Source organism: Emydura macquarii, unplaced genomic scaffold (assembly GCF_026122565.2).
Source record: "Emydura macquarii macquarii isolate MOO-44397 ecotype Brisbane River unplaced genomic scaffold, CSIRO-AGI_Emac_v2 contig_1483, whole genome shotgun sequence".
Taxonomy (NCBI): domain Eukaryota; kingdom Metazoa; phylum Chordata; order Testudines; family Chelidae; genus Emydura; species Emydura macquarii.
The window spans coordinates 21,382,275-21,403,666 of record NW_027131620.1 but is presented as its reverse complement, the minus strand read 5'-3'; the positions used below and the strand labels follow the sequence as shown (position 1 = coordinate 21,403,666).

Below are 21,392 nucleotides of genomic sequence, written 5' to 3'. Positions count from 1 at the left end.
ACTGTGACATGTCTGCCATGTGCCTCCTTTCCAGCAGCAAAGGACTCTTCAGAGTGTCCCAAACCTCTGTCTTCAGTGCACTGCGTTGAGAATGGTCTCTGTGCCTCCAAACAGGGGAAGGCGTTTTTAGCTCCACACAAAAAACGGACCTATCAATCTTCAGGCATCACCCCACAACACCAAGACAGGAACAACAGTTTTTAATTCCACCACCACATACCTAATCAGGGCAAGAATCTTCTCTCTCAAATTCCTTCTGCCTTTAGCAGCTTACTCCCTGTGTGTGGCCATCCTAGTAGAGCTGTTTCCCTTGAAATGCTATTCTTAATAAACCGTATCACACATCAATAATTTAACTACTTGTGACAACATAGAAAATCTGTTTAAAACGTATTACCAACTTGGCCAATATTCCTGATAATTAAAAATGGATGTTATGACAAAGTACAGCAGGTGTTAAATGTATTTCAGGTTTTGGTGTATTTAAAATGTGGGCCATGCCATCAATTTTGAAATATCATAAAAATGTGGCAAATTTGTACTGTTTTAAATAGATCTGATATATTGTCTCATATATTTTAATTATTAATGTGCAATACAGCCAACCAGAGTCTTAAATTCATCCCAGCGGCAGCTGTAGGCGATCATTACAGGAGGAGATCAGTAAGCCATGGTTGAATGGAGATAAACCTAAGCAGTTCAGAAATTGCCCTCTCTGGGCTTGGTTCTCTGCCATCTTGGCCCCTGTGCTAAGTAGGTATGAAATGACGACAATCAGGGTTCTCCCCTTGGTTGCACTTGACATTGCATTTTACATCTGCTTTGTGTTCGCGGGGCCAGATTCTCACTTTATTTATCCTGTGGTAAACTTGGAGTAAATGCTGTGGAGTTGGTGGCATTTCTCTGGATTTACACAACTGTAATAGGGAGCAGAATCTGGCTCGCTTTTCGCAGGGCAGAGGATGAGAGAACCAACTGCAAATAACACATATTGGTCAAATCATTTGAAGCACAACTGGAAAATGCTCAGATGTGATGGTATCAGAACAGATGTGTAAATAATGAAACAAGTTGGAAAGCAGTGGAGAGTCAGGCCATAAATACTGACTTGCACCTGCCTGTCTTATAGGCTTTGGGCCATATTCTATGCTCTGAAGCACTGCTGTAAATCTGGAGTAACTCAAAGGAAGTCAGTGGACTCACTTTGGATTTACACCAGTATAACTAAGAGCATTATTTGCCCCATAGTATTTCTCATGAGGGTGCATGTGTTATCTATACATATTTTGCTGTGCTACTTAAGATGGAAGATTGATTGAAATATGATTGGCTCAGATATGAAAGAGCTTATGCTAGCAAACATGGGGGACTACCCTAGGATTTCTTGGATTTGTAATTTCCAGTGGGTGTTGCCCCCTGATAGTTGTATCAGTAGAAGTGGTCCTGTAGATAATGCTCAAGTGTTTACATCATCATGTCCAGGGCCAAGATAAGGCAATCTGTGGCCCTAAGCATGCTCCATGTTGGGTCCTGCCCCGGTTCTGTGCTCCATCCCCCTTTGGGGTGAATCAGGTTTCAGAAACAAGATGAATGGTGCAGTTCATACTCCTTGGAGCTTTTGTTTCAGGCTGACTGCAGGTTCAGGCAGGGTTCAATTACACTTTTCAAGCTTTTCTTTGGGAATTATGCGTCGGAAAGATCCTAGTTTGGTTAAGGCTGTGGGCTTGGTGTTGTGGCTGGGCCGTGTGTGTCAGAATCACGCGACATGGGCACATTGCTGGTTGCCATAAATCTTTAGTTTGTTATTAAGAGCCAGCACACTGAGCTAGCAGAATAAACTTGCATTTAGTTTAGCATCCTGCCTCTAGCCAGGGACCAAACCTGCTGGTTCAGAGGCTGTGTGTGAATGCATTACTTCATGCACCTTGCCAAGTGTTTAATACTATGCCACAGGAGAAATTTATGCCTGACCTGACACCAGTGGGTGATTAGTTTCTTCCCTGGAGCCTGAGGATTTACAGCACTGTGTAGCTAGTGCAACTACAGACACTATTCTTATTTTGACCTGGTCAGATTCTTTTGTCAATTATACCAGAGGCTTCACTTGGAGGAACAAACCAAACACTGCAGATGTACAGTTCAGGATCTGGGGGGAGTTTGTGAATTTTTTTCCTTAGGTCCGGCCATTTACACAGGCAGCGGTGAGGTCGCTAGTGTAAAACTCCCAGTAAGAGGATTCCATTTTGTCCCCCTAATGCATTGGAAGGCCCTAAATCACCTGTTAATTTTCCTTTCCTACCACTATCTGCTCCCGAGGAAAAATGTGATTCGGCCACCTTGCTGGCTGCATCAGCTCCAAGATTCATCCTGAGTTTCTTTACAAAAGAGGGAATCATCTGCTTCAAGTCGTCATTCAACTAAAGTGCTGTGTTAGTCTGGGACCAAAATCCAAAGCGAAGCGCTGGCCCAAGTAATCGGTTGTGGAATGGTTGAGTAGCTGTCTCTGATGGTTGGCTCCACCACAGAGCCTGGACTTAGTTCTGTGGGCCCTTATGCATCCACCACAGTTCACCTAGTAGCAGATCCTTTGTCCCGTTCCTCCCCCACTCTTTGTGGTGCTGTGCAGGGGGTCTCAGTGGAGCTGAGCTCTGCATCACACTCAGGCACCTCCAATGCCTGTTTTGCTTCTGCTATTGCAGAGGAAGAAACTGGATTAGCTGCTAAGAGCACTTCACTATTTGTGCTGCTAGGCCCAGCTGCATAGGGTCTCCTGTTCCATGCTGTTCTATTGTCTTCAAGTTCTTAGCCTGTGGCCATCACCGTGATATCCGATGCCACCGTTCAGGTGATGCCTTGCATAAATAATCACCGCTTTCCTACTGGCGTAAATCCTCCTCCCTCCACCCCATTTCCCCAAATGTTGCTTTATACCCAGGCTCCTGCCCTCTGACTGTAACGTTTCCACACTTTCCCAGGCGGAATATTGGGAATATTTTATACAAATAACTGAAATTACAGGCTATGTTCGTTCTATCACACAGAGGAAGTGAACCTCCTTATGGGCTGCAAACATTTCCTTGGGAGATGGCAGTATTCTGCTTTTCTTTTCAGATAGACTCAGGATTATCATGTTTTGTGTAATTTGGGGTTTTTTGTTGATATCCTCTGTTAAATTCCAAGATGACTCAGGCTGTATCCATGCTGCAGACATGTCACAGAGCATGGATCTGCCTGGTCACAATGGTAGCATTTTCATGAGTCATTAATGAATGTTAGCGCCTCCTTGCAAGGTTAATAAAAAATAATCCTATGCCTCAGTGAAGCAGAATGTATTAGAAGCTTCTCAGCGGCACTTGTCAGCAGATGCCCAGATCCCAGGGTGATGGGTGACCTTATAAAAACCTAGATGGATGGATAGGTCAGGAGCAGTCTGTCCATCTGTGTCCTTTGCATCACTGAGCACAATGTCATTATCTAAATGTTGTCATTTCAAATTTATTGATGGGGAAACTGAGGCGCAGAAGTTAAATGCCTTGTCCGGAGGACTCAAATCATTGTCTCTGTTAGTCATATATTGTAAGCACATGCTACTTTTGTAAATAAGTGTGTAGAGTTCCTAATTCTGTGCTTAGCTCATAGAGGAACATAAAAATTACCAGACTGGATCAGGTCTGAGATCCACCCGTTCCTGTATCCTGTTTCTGACCAAAGCCAGACGTGTCAGAGGAAGATGCAAAAACCCCACATTGTACAGTTGTGGCATAATTTGCCCTCTCCTCCCAATAGTTCTCAACTTAATCTATACAATCAGAGATTGGTTTGAACTTTGAAGCATACGATTGAATCTCCCTTCCAAAAATTATGATATCAATAACTATTATAACTCTGGATATTCTTGTTATCCATAGAAATGTTCAATCCTGTTCTGAATCTTGTTAAATTCTCCATCTCAATGACTTCCTGTGCTAGTGACTTCCACAGTGTAATGATATGTTGTGTAAAAGTATTTCGTTTTCATCCGTTTTGAATTTTCACACCTTTTAATTTCATTGAATGGCCCCCTGTCCTTGTGCCAAGAGACAGGGAGAACAGAAGCTCTGTCTCATTTCTCTCTACTGCTCAGTGTTTTATATCCCCTTACATTATGGTCCCTCTTATTTGTCTCCTTTCTAAGGTAAAGAATCCCAGTCTTTCCGATCTCTTTTATCGACCAATTTTTCCAGGCCCTTGATCATTCTTGTTGCCCTTCTCTGAATCCCTCTAATTTTGCAATGTCCTTTTAGAGATGGGTTGATCAGTGCTGCACATGATTCTCTGTGTGAGGATGCACCATCGACTGATGTGATGGCAGTGTAATATATCCCTTAAAGGACAACCACTGCAAATCTTAGATACATTTAGGCTGCTCATTTAATGACATGGTCGGAATCAAGGTGGTAGAGGAAGGCTGTAAGATGAAGGAAGGAAGGGGTTGTGGCAGAGGTACTGCAATGGGGATTGGAAGGCCTTGGGTTAATTCCCTGCTTTGCCAAGAGCATCCTATCCCAACTTGGGCGAGTCACCGTGGCTTGACATCAGCGGTGCTGAGCACCATCAGCTCCCATTGTCTTCAGGACATTATCTTGTATCCAGGAGAATCAGGGTCTGGGGGATATTGATACTGCCCTCTCTCTCTGTGAGGAGAAATTCATTACCGTTTGTGAGGCCTCGTGTGTAATGGGGACGGGGGAGGAGGTAGGGGACATAGATGTGCACCTAGACAGACAGTAGCAATGTGGTTAATGTGGGGGAAATGCTCTTTCGCTTAATTCATTGTTTCCCAACGTGTATTGGACTTTATATAGCAACAGGGAGAATTATGTTCTTTTCTACTAGAGTAAGTACTGCTAAGTACAGAGTTAGTGGTAGGGCAACAGCAAGTATCTTAATTGTACTGGCTCACCCCTTCCCTCAAACAAAACCAATGAGAAGGGAGCAGAGAGCCCAGAGGACTTGATTCTCCACTGCGTCCCCTCTGGTGGTTGTGTCACTCACCTCTGCGAAGTGCATGTAAGATGGGGTTTTCCGTTTGCACAGGTTACCTGATGCTGCCACGGACAAGGTAGCAGGGAATACAGGTTTAGAAAACATTGCTCAGTTTGCTCTATGGTGTTTCCTGGCCACTTTTCATTCAGGTGTGAGGCATTTGGGATGAAGAGGAGCAAGCCGGGGGTGCAGTCTTCCAATGTGGCTGATTCTGGGAATCTGTGGGGAAGGGAAAGCCCAGATGTGTGGAAACAAAAGTTGGTTACATTGATGGTGGAGGGGATGTGCTGATTCTCTGGCTCGTCCCTCTTACTTGTACAGGAATTTTATTGATTATTTAACAATCCCCAATTAATGCTCTGTGGTTTGGGATGGTCTTGTCCCACAATCAAGCCCAGAGTTATTAGTGTAACTATGAATTTGGGAACCACAATGTTCACGAGTACAACACCCACATTTAGGAAAAGTCTTTTGAACTTGCAATAGTTTTATTAACACAGTTAGTAAAAGTACAAATCCTTCAACCCAAAGAAGTAGATAGATATAATACAGACTTGTCTGTACATCCATCCAGCATCAGGATAATTATCTGCTCACACCATCCTTGTGGAGACCTAGAACCGGCAAGAGAGGTGGTGGTCCAAAAAGACTCTATCCTATGTCTGGCACGCTAAAAGATTGCAATGATTTACGCTGTGACTAGCCCTGTTATAGGGCTCGATAGCTGCCATGAATATTCATAAAGATGTCCAGCCTCCTCTGTCCATAACTAAACTTCCTCACTCTAATATTGTTGGGGTTTCTCTTTTCATAGGTTAGTGATGTCATTATCTCAAATATATTAGCATATACATCAGTTGGTCACCATGGCAATCTTGCAGTGGAACAGCTGCTGATGTTCCTGTTCTAAAATACCCAAACTGGCATTAATTAGTATTTTGCCATTACCTGTCAGCAGTGTGGTCATACTTGTTTATCACAGCATTCTGTTTATGCTATCTTGTGTTAAGGTCACTCCTGGCTAACTTATTTATGCTCCATCTCTCCTGAGCCAAAAGGTGGGCTGTTGTGTGGTCAGGAAGAGCAGTTGTGGGAAACTGAAGGCAAATTCAAAAATAAGAATAGGTGGATGTGAGCTTCATCTCCATAAAAAGATCTGATCCAGACCCCATTAAGTCTCATTTTGTAATAATTAATGTGGTTCCCATGTTTAAAAAAAAGCTACAGTGATTAATCATAAGTAACCTGAATTTTCACAGCACTATTTAGTAATGCCTCTCCCTGTTTCCACTTCTGCAGAATTATGAAAGAGGTGAATGTTTTCCCAGTGCAAACTGCCATGGCACTAACCCTTCTGGTCAGGAAGTCCAGACTGCAGAGGCAGCTCAGGTGTGTGCTTCTGACAAGCAGTCTCTGATTTTTTTTTTCTGGTGCCAGTTTAAACCCACAATTAACCTTGGGTGCAATTTGTACTACTTCAGTGTGCGTGGCAATTGGTTAGTAGAATGTCTAATGGCTAAGAATTTTGCCTGCAGTTAATTGCAGGTACATAATTGGCAATCAGGTGGAGGCTATTTTAAAAATAAGGGCCTATGGTTCAGAGTTTGCAGTTCAATATTTGAATCCATTGGAAATCAGGAGATTTAAATAGAACTTAGTTTACAGCAATTTCCTTTTTATTATTTTAAACTCGCTGTACAACAGCTTTGGAAGTCTGCTTTCCATGAATTCAAATGTGAGCTCCATTTCTCACATCTAAGGGAAAGAAAAGACTCCTGTTGATTTCAGTGGTTTTTGGATCAAGCTCTTAATCTGCATCATCACACTTTCAAATTGGCAGCTCCCTAGGGACCCAGCTGACGAAAGCACTTAAGAATATGTTTAACATCAAGCATTTGTTTAAATCCAGTTGAAATCAGAGGAACTTAAGCAGATGCTTCAGTTAGGGTTACCAGATGTCCAAGTACTAGGGGTTTTGTCTTATATAAGACCCTATTAACCCCCACCCCTTTTTCACATTTGCTATCTGGTCATCTTAGCTTCAGTGCTTTCCTAAATCAGGATCCTGGTCTAAATCAGGACCTGGGGGACAGAGTTATTCTTTTAAAATTTGGTTGAGGACACTTTTTTAAAATACATTTAAAGATGAACTCTTATTTGCAATTTGGGATTATTCATGGATTCATAGTTTTTGTTTTTTTAAAGCCCAGGGAACCGTTATGATCATCTAGTCCAGTGGTTTTCAAACTTCTTTCATTTGCAGACCCCTAAAAATTTTCGAATGGAGGTGCAGACATAGTTTGTGGACCCCCATACTGAAAACCACTGCTCTATGGTAACGACAATCTTTCACAAACCCCGTAGACATAGTCTGTGGACCCCCCAGGTGTCCACAGACCACAGGTTGAAAACCACTGATCTAGTTTGACTTTCTGCATAACACTGGGCAGAAAACCTCACCCAGTAATTCCTGCTTGAAGCCAATATCTTGTGGCTGAGCTACAGCAAATTTGTAGGAATATTGGACTATTGTTTGTATTGCACTGTATCTGTCCTTTCACAATCCCCAATCCTTAGCTGCTGGGGTTTAAACTCTTTAGTGGATGTGAAATAACATTTAGTCATCAGTGCAAGTCATTTCCTCAGTTCTTCATTACAGAAAGTGATCTGACATCCCCAGCAGACCTCACTTCAGCAGATAGTGCAGAGGACAGATAGATGTTTTTAGAGAAGGCAGATGAGTTATTGCTTCATTTTTCCTTATTACACAAGTTGGCAGCACCACCAGGAAAAAATACAGAGAAGAGGACATCCCATCCTCTATACAAAGAGACAACAAGTAACTAAAGAAAGATGTTTGGTTAGAGAGACCAGGAAACAGAGACAAAGGGTTTGGAGCTGATTTTGTTGTTGTGTAGCATGGTTAAGCAAATGAGCAAAGTTGAGTTTATAGTCACTTGTCAGCAAGGTGCAAATTAGCTGTTCCTCTTCAGTAAGTAACATCACCAAATTCTTCCTGCAATCTGACTTGCTTTCCCTCTCCAGTGGTGCATGGCTGACTGCTTTGTCTTTCTAAGGTGTGAGCGGGAGAATATAGAAATGGCAAATTCAAAACAGTAATTAGCAGTGCAAGATCACAAGTGTTGCTAAACCCATCAAGTTTGCAAGTGGACCTTGAGTTAGCATCATGGCAAAGCAGGTGCAGAACCAGTGGGGTCTGAAAGCAAGTCTGTGTGAAAAGCATGGGTTGCTGCTGATGTCTCTCTTGCCAAGTTATTCAGGAAACAGGTCCCAGGCTACGCAAGAAATGCAGCTCAGCACTAATAAGAGTACTCAGCACTTTATAGATGAGGAAAATGAGGTACAAAGAGGTTAAACAACTTGCCTGTGGTCCCATTAATTAACATGGGAGTCACATTAATTATTACAAAATTAGATGGGCTTTGATCCAACGCTCCTTAAAGGCAATGGAAAAAATCATTGACTTAATGGGAATCATGCTGTTATGGAAATGAAGCTCATATCTACCTATCCTTATTTCTTTATTAGCCCCCATTTTCCCATTACCATTCTTCAAGATGCCACAACAACGCACCTTCTGGTTGAGTAAAGATGGATGCAGCTCTCAATGGAGCAGCTTGATGCTGGTCCCAGAGTGGGACAGTGACAGACCTGGAGGTGGGCGAGGGGTGGTAGAACCTAGGTCTCCTAATGTAAGTATTATGATCCCTACATGAAAGATGGGGAAACTGAGGCACACAGCACCTCACTTTCAAAAAGAGGGTGCTGTCTTTTATGAAGGAAAAATGTAAGAATACATTGGTACGTAAGTGCACTTACTTGTACAATTACTCATCTTTTGCATCAAAAACCCTGGGTGTGAATGCAGGTGCCTCTGTGTGCATTCTTCTTGCATGTGAGATGGCCTTTGCTTTTTGAAAATTTGCTTTTAAAAAAAGATAAGGCCAAAATTGTTAAACCTCGATGCCTAATATTAGGCACCTAGATAAAAATGGCTGGTTTCTCAGAGATAAAAACCTACATCTCCCATTCATCTAACGGGAGCTCAGCATCTTTCAAAATCAAGCCACGAGCTACTTACTTACTTAAAGGTCTAGAAAACATGATCTATGTGGGAAGATTGAAAAAAATCAGGTTTGTTTAGTCTGGATAAGTGGAGACTGAGCGGGGACATAAGTTTTCAAGTACATAAAAGGTTGTTACACGGAGGGAGAAAATGGTTCTCTTTAGTCTCTGAAGATAGGACAAAAAGCAATGGGCTTAAATTGCAGCAATGTTTAGGTTGAATATTAGGAAAAACTTCCTGTCAGGGTAGTTAAGCACTGGAATAAATTGCCTAGGGAGGTTGTGGAATCTCTGTCACTGGGGATTTTTAAGAGCAGGCTAGACGAACACCTGTCAGGGAGGGTCTAGATAATACTTAGTCCCATCTTGAGTGCAGGGGACTGGACTAAAAGACCTCTGGAGGTCCCTTCCAGTCCTACGATTTTATGCTTAAATATGGCTGTAGGTGCCTCACTTTAAAAGGATCGGCCTAAATGGCTTATCCAGAGTCCCACAAAGTAGTTACAGGTAAAAAAGGGAAGAGTACCCAGCAGGAACATTGATTTCCATTTCCACTGCTCCAACCACTAAGGGTACATCTACACTGCAAACCAGACCAAAACTACCACAGCAGTGAATCTGAGCCTGGGCCATGTGACTCGGGTTCACGCTATGGAGCTAAAAATAACAGTGTAGACACTCCCACTTGGACTGGCGCTTGGGGTCTGAGATCCACCCCTCTTGCCAGATTTCAGAGCCTGATCTCCAGTACGAGTGGGAATGTCTCCATGGCTCTTTTTAGCCCTGTAGTGTGAGTCCTACGAGCCCAATTTGGTTGCCCTGGGCTCTGAGACTCGCTGCTGTGTGTCTTTTTTGTTTGTTTTTGTTTTTTGCAGTGCAGATTTATCCTCCACTGCATTGTACACCCGGATCTGTGGGATCCGGGCTTGTGGACTTGGTGTTTCCAAACCTGCTCTCGATCACGTCACCGCATTATAAACCTGGCTTTACAATTGCGAGGCTCAGGTCTCTCTGCTGCGTTAACGTGTCCATACTGCGCTATGCAGACCGTCTGACTCGGGTCTGTGGCTTGAGTTGCACCCACGCTGCAAAATGACAGGGCTTGGACCCGAGTCTCAGCAGGACGCGCATTCTGACCCACAGCCCTAGCAGGGTCGTAGGACCCATTTCCTGATTGCTTGCTGATCTGAGTCAGACTGATGTGTGTGTGGACATAAAGGGGCTTGGGCTCAAACCTGAGTCAGAGCCCAGGCTTAGTGTGCTGTGTAGACATACCTAGATATACACATACTCCAAAAAAAGGAGCTGTTCCTTGGTCGAGCCATTTGGAGCTATACTAAACTTTTCTTGGCTATAATGTGCTCTTAGCCTGTTGTGCAGTAATTCAAAGTCTCCCTAGTAAAAAGCCAAGGAAAGCAAGAAGTTTCCCAAATGAAGAGTTTATTTTTTGCTGTTTCCCAATTAAAACAAACTGTTGGTCTGATGCACAGCTTCCTAATCATCTGTGATAATGAATCCATAACCTCCAACGAGGTGAGGGTACTAGCATTTCTCATATAAGTCAATAAGCAGCACAGACTGCATTTGGTTCTTTTTTTAGTGAATTTAGAACTGGTAGCTCTGAAAGCGGAAGATGGCTTTTTATCCAAGGTCAGGCAGGAGCAGTAAAATTTTCTTTGCACTTCCTTGTCTTAGTTCTTGAAGGTCAGCATTAGAACTGTGAAGGAAATTGGTTTCCTGTCCCATAAAAGTTTTCAAGGTGCTGAAAAAATTTCCCATGCCAAACTGGGACAAAAAGTCAAAATATTGGTAGATTTTTGGTTCACAAAAATTTTCCCCTCAACATTTGATTTGGGTCAGTCAGTTAACATATTGTCTTGATCATTTCAAAATGTTTAATTTCAATTTTGCACTTTTAAAACCCTTTTTTACTCTAAATTTACTAACATTTTGAAACAAATTTTTGTTTCAACTTGAAAAACTGAAACTTTCTAGTCTGAAAATCTCAGAACAGGACATTTCAACAATTTCAAAACTTTTTTCCAAAAATATTTTGATTCAGGAGAGTCATTGGAATTGAGAAAGTTTCATGAACAGTTTTGGTTTTAATAAATTGGAATTTTTCAGTGGAAAAAATTGTTCTTCACAAAATTTCTGACCGGTTCCAGTTATTGAGATTCATTCTCAAGGGTGAAGAGGTAGTATAATATCAGGGCTTTCTTTGACTCATCCCTCTTTGGCCTTTTTGCTGCGATTATCAATAATGGTTCCAATTATCATGAAGCATGGAGCTGTTTGGGTTTGGTTTGGTTGGTTTCTTTGCTTGCTCGCTGTGTGGATACCTGTCCGGTGGGACCTGAACTGAGTCACCCACTCATTTTACAACAGCAGCCTGGACAGCCATCACATAACTGCCTTTCTATCACTACCAGCCTAAGTTGTAGTCAGACCATTGAGGCAGAGATGAAAGACTCTGCATCCCATAGCAGTTCTCCTCGCCACCCTCAAGATCGAGCCATTCTTAGTATCCTAAAACAGTTCCGCTTGCTGAATATGCAAATAATGTTAGGGCTGTTTAAGGGAGGTGGGAGGATTTGGTTTATTTTTGTGCTGTCTGCTTATTTCATGATATTGTATATTATGGGCCTGCTTTTTCTTTTTTCTTTTCAAGTATTTTTCAGAAGTGCCCAGTGGGTTCAAGAGGGCACCTTTAAATGTTTTATAAATTTAAATAAATGAATGATATACTGTCTACCCGTCCCTGCATAGAGTGCCAAGGAACAACAGAGGCATTTTAAGATAATGTGTGCATGGATGATGTAGATGGCAGCCAGTGATTTATTTCTGCAGCTCCCATAGCGAGGGAAGCCATGCAAAGCTGCAAATGAGATGTCAAACGGGATATATTTACCCAGTGTTAATGCAAAGCACATAGACATATATAGGAGAGGTAGGAACTGGGATGTTGATGCTGAGATCCAGGGAACCAGATAGTTTAGTGTTTGGGTACAATTTCTCAGGCCTTCACCCTACCAATAGAACATGGTAGCAGCCTCCTGGAAGGTAGCATTTGATGAGATTGTATTGAATGTAGCGTCTCTTTTTTTGGGTCACACTCTCCTGGCTGGAGTAGAGTTACCATGGGGCGAATAGTTTTGTGTAGAAAATATGGGACCAAGATGTGGCCAGACAGAGGGAAAGGGAGGTGAGAATGGCATATCCCCCAAAAAATCATGGACCATGCAGTACCTGAATGCTTGGGAACTGTCCATTCTAATACAAAGAAAGAGATGCTGGTTCTCTGCTGCCGTTTGCTGATTTTTGTCTCTGTTCAGGCATTATTTATGTTAACAGGAACTGGAGTAGAGAGTTGGTAGATGGGTGTCTGGCAGGATGAAAGGCAGGCCACAGAGGGTTTATTTTCTCCCTCGTGTACAATATCATTTCTTTGCAAATGTTTGCAAGTAAAAATAAACAAAATAAATAAATAAATGCTGAAGCGAATCCTAGATACGATCTCCAATTAGATTAAGACCCACAGTTATGGAATAATAAATTATCTAACCACCGCTGTACGGCTTCACAACCATTTTAAGATTGATTTTAGCCTAAGGCCCTGGAAAAATGACTTCAACAAAATGTAAAGAGATTAAGTCTGATTATTAAGTGAAAATGCTTTTTGAAAATCTCTTTCTAGACACACAAGCAGCTTCACAGCACCGTTAAAAGAAGCTCTGCATTTCTTCCCAGCTGAAACGGTGCCTGGAGCTCTGCATTGCAATGGTGGGGACTAGTGAATCATAAGGGGAGAATGCTCCAACACCTTTACAGGCATAGGCATGCAAAGTAGGACCAGATCTTGAAAACTTTGCAAGCCCTAGCTTGTAGGTACAACTGGACTGTCTTAAAGAAACTACACACACACACACACTGGAAGTTTATAGTGCAGTTGACCTGGGACCTTCAGTGCTGCATGAGAGGAGAGACTCCTACCATGTGAGCTAGAGGGATAGCTGTTAGCAGCAGCAGTCCCTTTTCCCCAATTTGGATTAGCCACTAAATTGGGACATGATGCACCTAACTCGTGCTATATCTCGCTATATGTGGGACAAATATTATAATAACAGACTATATACAAAAATCACATTAAAAGACCTTTCAAGTTGAAAAGTCAAACGCTTACAACTTAGGATACCAAAATAAAGGTTGTCTGGGCAACTAAAGCTTCTCAATTAAACGGCAGTAAGAATTTTTTAACATAGCAAATAACTGATGTGGAAAATTTCACCCTGAACTGTTAAAGTTTGGCAAAGTTACAAGCAATTGAAAACAGGGTATTTTAATGAGAATGGTTGGGCAACCTTGACTATCGGCAGCCACCTAAAATAACATGTACTTGTTTTTCTTCATTAGTTCCCAGTCACACGTCTTCTCAGACCTTAATGGAGTGTCATGTGGCTGTTTACAGGGTGTTAGGAGTCTGCCCACCATTAAAGGTGCAATATGCAGAAAACAATCTCCCAGTCTGTCTGCTGGGGGAGCAGTGCTGTGACTCCGTTCCAAATGCCTACTCCAGAGTGAGCTGCACGCTGCTGTCTCAGATGGTGACTTGGGCTGTGATTTCAACAAGGGCTCCACTGTGGCCAAGCTCTGTTCCCACTGAGATCAGTAAGAGATTTAACCACCAAGCGGAGTTAGGATGGTGCTGAGTCCTCCTGCAAATCCCACCACCACCCCCAACTCCTGCAAACATACATCTGTTATGCTCATGAGCAGTCCCACTGAGGTTAAGTGTGCAAGTTCTGCCAGGGTTGGCAACTTAGATTTGTTCTTTCTTTCTTTACAGTTTTCTTTAAAATAAAAGGAATCCAGTCTGAAAAGGCCTCACTTTCCTCGGTGTGTATGAATAACATAGCACTCAATAAGCCTGGCCCCTTTTAACATTTTGGCTTTTTACATTCCAAGGCGATTTTGTTTTCCATGTGAAATAAAGTAGGTGGATTAGTTTATGATATTTATAATGCCTGCCATCCAGTTTGAGCTGCCTGCTAATACATTTTGGAGGCCTCCCATTACAAGATGTCATGCAGAATTTATATGCCCGGGAACATTTTACCTGTGACTACAACAGTGGCTTAAGTCAAAGACTGAACTGGAAATGGTACAGGGAAATAATTTTTATTTTTAGCATTTCTAAATTTTAAAATGTGAGCTCCCCGCCATGTTTCATGAAACAAGACTATCTTCGTTTATTTTTTTCTAGTGTGTTGCCTCTGTAATTCCGACAGACTTTCAATATCGTTCACCTCCAGTCTGCTCATTTCATCAGGCTAAGAGAGACTGAGTCCATAAGTAACACCTGTTTTTTCTTATTACATCATACACATTCATACTTGTAATCATCAGACCTTTTGTATCCAGTTACTCACCCATCATTTTCTCATTGAATCCCACTGTGCAGTCAAAGGACTTCCCCTGGAACTTAAAGTACTCAAAGTGGTGGGAAGGTGGCCTTCTGGTTCACGTGCTGCACTGGGAAACTAGAGATAGCGGTTCAATTCTCAGCTCTGTCATAGACTTCTTGTGTGAACTGGGCATATCACTTAATATTTCAGGCTCCTCTTCCATAAAATACAGATACTTTGTTGTGAGGGTAAATTAATTAGTGTTTGTGAGGAGACTGCATACTCTGGTGAGGGGAGACATGTAAAGGCCTATTAACAGAGTGTCACACTCCAGTAGGAAGTAATATGATCTAGGGCAAGAAGACAGGACTTCTGAGTTCTAATCATAGCTCTGAGACTGGCTCTTTCTATGGCTTTGGGCAAGACATTTAACTTTTCTGTGCCTAAAGTTTCTCCATCTGTGAAAGGGAGGTATTAACCTACCGGCATTCCAGGTGTGTTTATAAGCAATAATTAATTCATGTTTGTATCGTGTTTTGAGACCCAAGTGTTTTTATTTCTGACCTATAGTCCAGCTAAGAATCTCTCATGTTTTTGCTCCAAAGCACAGAGTGCCGTTCTATTGAAGAGAAGTTGTTATAGAATGCAGAGTAACGTTTGAAAGTCATTGTTATTAAATGAATGTGGATGGCATGATGGTATAGTTGATTAGTGCACTGGCCTCTAACCTTTAATGTTGGTCCCCATTAAAGTATTTCATATTTTGTCACTGTCCAAGGAGGCCCAGACCTGGAAGAGCAGAGGGAATTACTGGCTACTCAGCTGGCAATGCCATAAGATATGCAATGAATGAATTCCGGTTGAGAGCATTTAACAAAACTCCTACTGACTCAACCAGAAGGATTCTTATTTCACCTGTGTGGGAGAGTGGTCATTTGCTAGGGTCCTTTAAGGTATTGAACTGCTTTGGTCTTGTCTTGAATACCAGCCCATAGTAATGTGCAGAATGCACAAACGTCAGCCTTGCTACTAGGTAGGGAACTTGACTAATTGGTTTTTGCTATGATGTCTCTGTCCATTGGCAGGCACAACATCAACATAAGCTGCACTTGGAACTGTTTTCTAATGAGAAATCTGGCAGGAGGCAGGACCTTGAAATTGTTCAAGGTACCTGCAGTGAGGTCCATCAGCCCCACCAGAGTCCGATATATTTTTTTCATTTAACCTCTGTGGAGTTTCCTTCAAAATTCCAATAATAGCTCCCCCAAAGAGACAGCACTGGGGTGCTCTGAATGATACGCACTCAGTGTAGAATTCAAGGAGCAGTAGGGGGTGAAAAATGTTTTGATTTTGTTTTCCTAGTTCTCTGAACTTTTTGAAGTTTCAGCACAGGATCATAGGAATTAGCTCCATCTGGCCCAGCACCCCAGCTCCCACAGTGGCCAGGAGCACAGGAGTCAGAGGAAGACGCAAGAATCTCTTTAACAGACAATTATGGAATAGCTATGTTTCTTAGGCACTTATAGTCCACGTTACAAGAGTATCCGAGCGCCTCACAAGCTTGAATGTGTATATCCTCGCAACACCCCTGTGAAGCAAGGCTGTGCAGTTACCCTCATTTTACAGATGGGGAACTGAGGCAACAGGAAAATTAAGGGTCAGTATTTAGGCACCTAAAGATACAGATGGCACCTGGTGGGATTCTCAGAAGTGCCTAGGTGCCTAATTCCCTTTGGATTAATTGAAAATCCCAGTCAGTGTCTATCTGTGTTTGTACGCATCAAATACTTTTAAAAACCTGGTCCTTAGTTATTCATCCCAAACCATTTATTACTTTTGGAAATATAGGCCCCAGGTCTTTTTCCTCAGTGGTTTTAGATCAGCTAGATTCCAGGAATGTGCCTGACTAGTTCACAGTGGACCTTCCTTTGTGCATTACTTTGCATTTGTCAACAATGCATTTTATCTGCCATCCTGCCCAAGTGCTTTCCATTCAGCTAGCTTGATTAGGTCCCTCTGAAGAGCCTCACACTTTTCTTACCCTGAGGAGCCTAAATAATTTTGTATTGTCTGCAGATTTTGCTGCCTCCTCCATTACCCCCACATCAAGATCACTGAAAAATATATTGACCACCACCAGTCCTGGTGCACTGTCTGGAGGCACCCGGCTGTTCACCTTTAGCTATGTTAATAATTGAATAGTTATCCCTGCCCATTATTTTCTTTCTCTTTCAGTTTTTAATCTGTGATGGCATTTTACCTCTCCCCCCCATGACTGTTCAGTTTCCTTAGTAGTGTCTTGTGAAGGACTTTGTCAAAGGCTTTTTGAAAGTCCAAATAAATGACTGCTCCTCCTCTATCTACTACTTTGTTGAGATTCTGATAAAACTCTATTAGATTAAAGAGGCACAATTTTCCCTTACTGAAGCTTTGCTGATTCATCCCTATGGCATCATAGTCATGTAAGCATTTTACTCCTAGCTGTATCCTTTTGTAAATCCATAAACAATTCTTTTTATTCCCTTAAAATAGATATAAACAGTTGTCATATCCACCCCTGTTGGGTCAGGCTGTACGTAATGGGTATTTAATTCACAACATATTTATTTCACTTACTAAAAGGAAAACCTGGAATCAAAGTATAGAGCGAAGCTGCTAATAGTACCAGTGATTGGAGGTAGGGAGAAGAGTTAGAGGTTGCAGATTGGCAGACAAACAGCTGGGGAAGGGGCAATTTAGCTTTTGTGGGACTAGCTTAGAAAGTAGAATCCATCACACAGGCTCCACACAGAGGGCGTCAGCACCGTAAACATGGGTGCCTCTATTGCAGTAGCAGCCAGCAGTGGCGCTACACTGCTAGTATAGACAGGTTTCAGGTATATTTACCACCGAGTCATGAAAACCTGCTCTGAGCAAGGTTAGATGACACAATGGTAAATACTCACAATCATTGTTACCGCGAGGGTAGTGGCATGGGTATTGGCCTCTGTAGGGTAAACAAGGCCAGAATAGCACGGAGTGGTTAGCTGGTCCCACTCATGTTCCCTGGCATCCCGGCACACCCTCTGCCTCCTACATGCGCTATTTCCCAACTTTGTTTTCTATTTGGTTGCCACTCTTCTGCCTGTTGCCTCAGTGTTCGCTCCATGTTTGCTCCATTTTCAGGGGCCATTGTGGTCCCTTACAAAACCCTGGCATGGGAATCACGGTCTGCTAGCTGGCCCCATTCTTCTGGCCCCCTCATTCTCTGGAACTGCCACAGCAGTGAGCTACTTCTGGGATTCCCTGCCTCTGCAGTTCCATCCCCTGCTCTGTGCAGCAGGGAGGCTGGCTGGCTGGCTCCATCGGTGCTGAATATTTTATTTTTTGACTTTCCCATAATCAGGTGCTTTATCTCAGCCTTTTTTTTCCCTTAGTTTAAAAAAAAAAAAAAAAGATTTTAATAAACGTAACCTCTTTAAATTGTGTAATTGTCACTTTCCCCAGACCTTAGAGGAGCAGTAAGGGGGAAAAATACGTACTGAGCAGTTTTGGTGCATTGATAATTTATTATCTAATAATCTCTTGCCTTCTTTTCTATTCCCAGCTTTCTCATTATCTGTACACGGCTTAATGCCCCGTTGCTAGCAGCAGGGTTGCGATGATATTGCAGAGCCAATTCTGCTCCTCTTTGGGGTCAGGATGTGGTGGGGGAAGGGAGAGTTGCAGTGGAGGTGCAGATCCGACCAGGATGCAGATGTAAAAGACCTGGGGCTGCCAGAGGTGCTGGGTGATTTAATTCCCCTCTTTGTTTGGGGAAGGGAGGAGGTGGTGGTGGACTGCAGTTTCTAGGGTGTGAATATATAGTTCCAAATATATACCTCATCCTTGAAGAAGGAGGGTGCTGCCAGTGCCCAGCCAGCTTTGTGTTCACACACTGACATGTGTTTAGTCCAATCTTCCCCTCTGCAGCTGTTCATTGTATAGATCTTAAATAGTCTGCAGCACTTTGAAAGCAGGAGTGTGCTGAATTCAGCACTGAGTTCACATTCCATTGGCATCCCAGTGGTGGATGTAATGACTCCTGTATACAGAATTTGGAAGGGGCTCTGGGATCCTTTGGGATGAAAGGCACGATACTGATCCTAAAGGCCAGATTCTAGCACACTCAGACCTTGTCTACACCCAAGTTGTATCGCTTTACCTATACTGGTATAGATATTTACAATCCCCTCATGTGGCTGCAGTTATGTTGGTATAAAGTGCTTTTTTGGGGGATAGCTATTCCTGTACAAGAAGGAGAATAACTATACGGGTATACATGTTGTAGCCATGTCGGTCCCAGGATATGAGAGAGACAAGTGGATGAGCTAACATCTTTTATTGGACCGACTTCTGTTGATGAAAGAGACAAACTTTTCAGTTACACAGAATTCTTCATCAGGTCTCCATCAGGAGATGAAGAGCTGTGTAGTTTGAAAGCTTGTCTCTTTCACCAGCAGAAGTTGGTTTAATAAAATATATTACCTCACCCACCTTGTGTGTGTCTCATCCTGGTATAAGGTCCTTTATACCAGTATATCTGTGCCCACAGTAGGGATTGTACTAGTGTAACTATCCTGGTTTAAAAAAAAAAAAAAAATCACCCTCCCCCAACTGACACAGCTGTATTGGTACAAAACTGCACATAGAGCAGAATAGTCAATAGAACCCCATGACTAGCCACACTGGAACAAGTGGGGAATACTCAGTATGTTACTGCAGCAGAATCTGACCGTAAGCTAGTAGATGTCAATTCAGCAGGGTACTTGGTGGTTGTTGGCCTACTCGTGCTTAGTCGTGCTTAAATACCTTTCTGAACTGGGGTCTTACTATCAGTGGTTATAATAATTGAACTATGTTTAAGTCTGAAACAAGCCTGGTAGTTCCTCCATTCCCCTGCAGAACACGTGTTTCAAGTTAACTAGTTAACTTCTGTCCAAGTTAAATAAGTATCTATTATTCGTATTGTAGTGTCAATTGAGATTGGCGTCCCATTGTTCTAGGTGCTGTACCAACACAGTGATTCCCAGCACCAAAGAGCTTCTGGTTCAAATACACAGCACAGGCTATGTCTGCTTTGCAGAAAAGCAGATGCACTTTCACATCTAGATAGATAGCTATCTAGCTGTAAAATTGTAGTGGAGATAAGGCACCTAGCTAGTTGAGGCCAATCCCAGATGGGGAAGCATAGGATTGACTCCACTCAGCACAGTGAGGTAAATACTGCCTGGGCCTTCTCTCCACTCAGATATTACAGCAAGAGAACTAGCTTGAGTTATCTATCTCAGTGTGAAAACGCTTTATTTTACAGTGAACTTAGCCACAGACAGAGGGTGAGAGGAGAAACAGTGGCATGGAGAGGTGAAGTCACTTCTCCAGGGTCACACAGAACACAAGAGATTGAGCTGGGATTATAACCCATGTTTTCCAATTCCTAGTTCAATGTCCTGCCCACTAGACCATTCTGCCAGCATCGACTTTCAGGATTATATTTCCAAGGAATCAGAGACTGGAAAACTCGTGATTTGTAGTGGTACTATATTGCTGGCATGCACTGCTTTCCATCTTGTCAGCTTGCCTTCTTTCTGTTATGGTTCTGAATGGAAAATTTTTTCTTTTCAATTTAACTTCAGGTGAGAATTTGTCTGACAGCTTTACTTACACCAGAGAGCTTCTTGCAGTGAAGAAATTCATATGACGAGTCATTTTTCGATTGGAGGGTTATTAATGAAGAGCCAGCATGGGTCATATAGCTGATGACTGCTGTAATTTACTATTGCTTTTGAAAACATGAAATTTGTACCATCAAGGTTTGAGATGGATATGATTTCACTGAAATTGTATACAGGGTGATTACACTAAGGAACTGGGACATTAAATGGAAACACTACTGGTTAGGTTCCAAGTGTAAATTATTTATTCCCATTCTTTAAAGCTTTGTGTATTTATAGATTTGCAACTGACACTGGTGAGGAAGGAGCAAAGTGGTCCAGAAAACAAGTTTTTAAAAAATGGTGGAGCCAGGTAAAGGTAGTGTAGCTGTGTGCTGAAGAGTGAGCAAGAGCTGAGCTTTGACTCTAGTGCAGGTAGATGTTGCTAGTCAGAGATCAGTGTGTGGTTCCATATAAAGAGAAAAACAAGAGGCAGCACGATCCAGTGGATAGGGCATTGGCAATGATAAAACTTGGGGTTCTGTTCTTGACCCTGCCATTCACCTGTTGTGTGACTGTGTCCTTCACCAAGTAGCTTAGGCTCAAATTTTCAAAAGTGGCCTTTAATTTTGGGTGCCCACCTTAAGCTCTTTAGAAATGCAAGCTGGGCAGTCAAAAATAGAAGTACACCAAATGAGAGTCCACTTTTGAAAACTTTCCCCATCACTGTGCTCTGCTTCTCTGTCTGCACAGTGGGGATTGCCCTGCTTATCCACCTTTGTCAAGAGCTTGGAGATTTGAGAGTCCTTGGACTGGGACTATTCCTGGCTCTACCCTTCCACTGCTTTCTGCATGCACAGCTACGTAGTCCTGGCCGCGCAACCGGGGAATGGGTGATCATCAACACATAGGGAGGGAGGCCAGTGGCAAAGTTCTGGTCCAGACCTGAACTACACCACATTGCAAAGGGGCTTGGAAGAAATCTTCCTGCTGTTCAGTCTCATGCCATTGTTTCCCCAAACCCTCAGGGGGGAAGAAATATCAGTTTTATTATTCATGGCAGACTGGGATTTCTTTCCTCACCAACTAGTGCAATTCTGATGTAAAAGTCAATTTGGAGAGTGCGAGATCACTAACATTTTGAGTCACTGACTTTGAGTCACAAGATCTGACTTTGAGCTGGCCCCCTAGAGGGAAATTCATC

General features: G+C 42.6%; 1 long non-coding RNA gene across 1 annotated transcript in view; it reads left to right on the top strand.

Annotated features, from left to right (window-relative positions):
* LOC137157182 (uncharacterized) overlaps positions 1-20,398 on the top strand; it is an 82,749-nt gene extending 62,351 nt beyond the window's left edge. The window contains exon 3 of the long non-coding RNA XR_010921024.1: positions 20,171-20,398. This is a non-coding gene — a long non-coding RNA (uncharacterized lncRNA). The remainder of the gene's footprint in view (positions 1-20,170) is intronic.
* Positions 20,399-21,392: the final 994 nt, after the last annotated feature.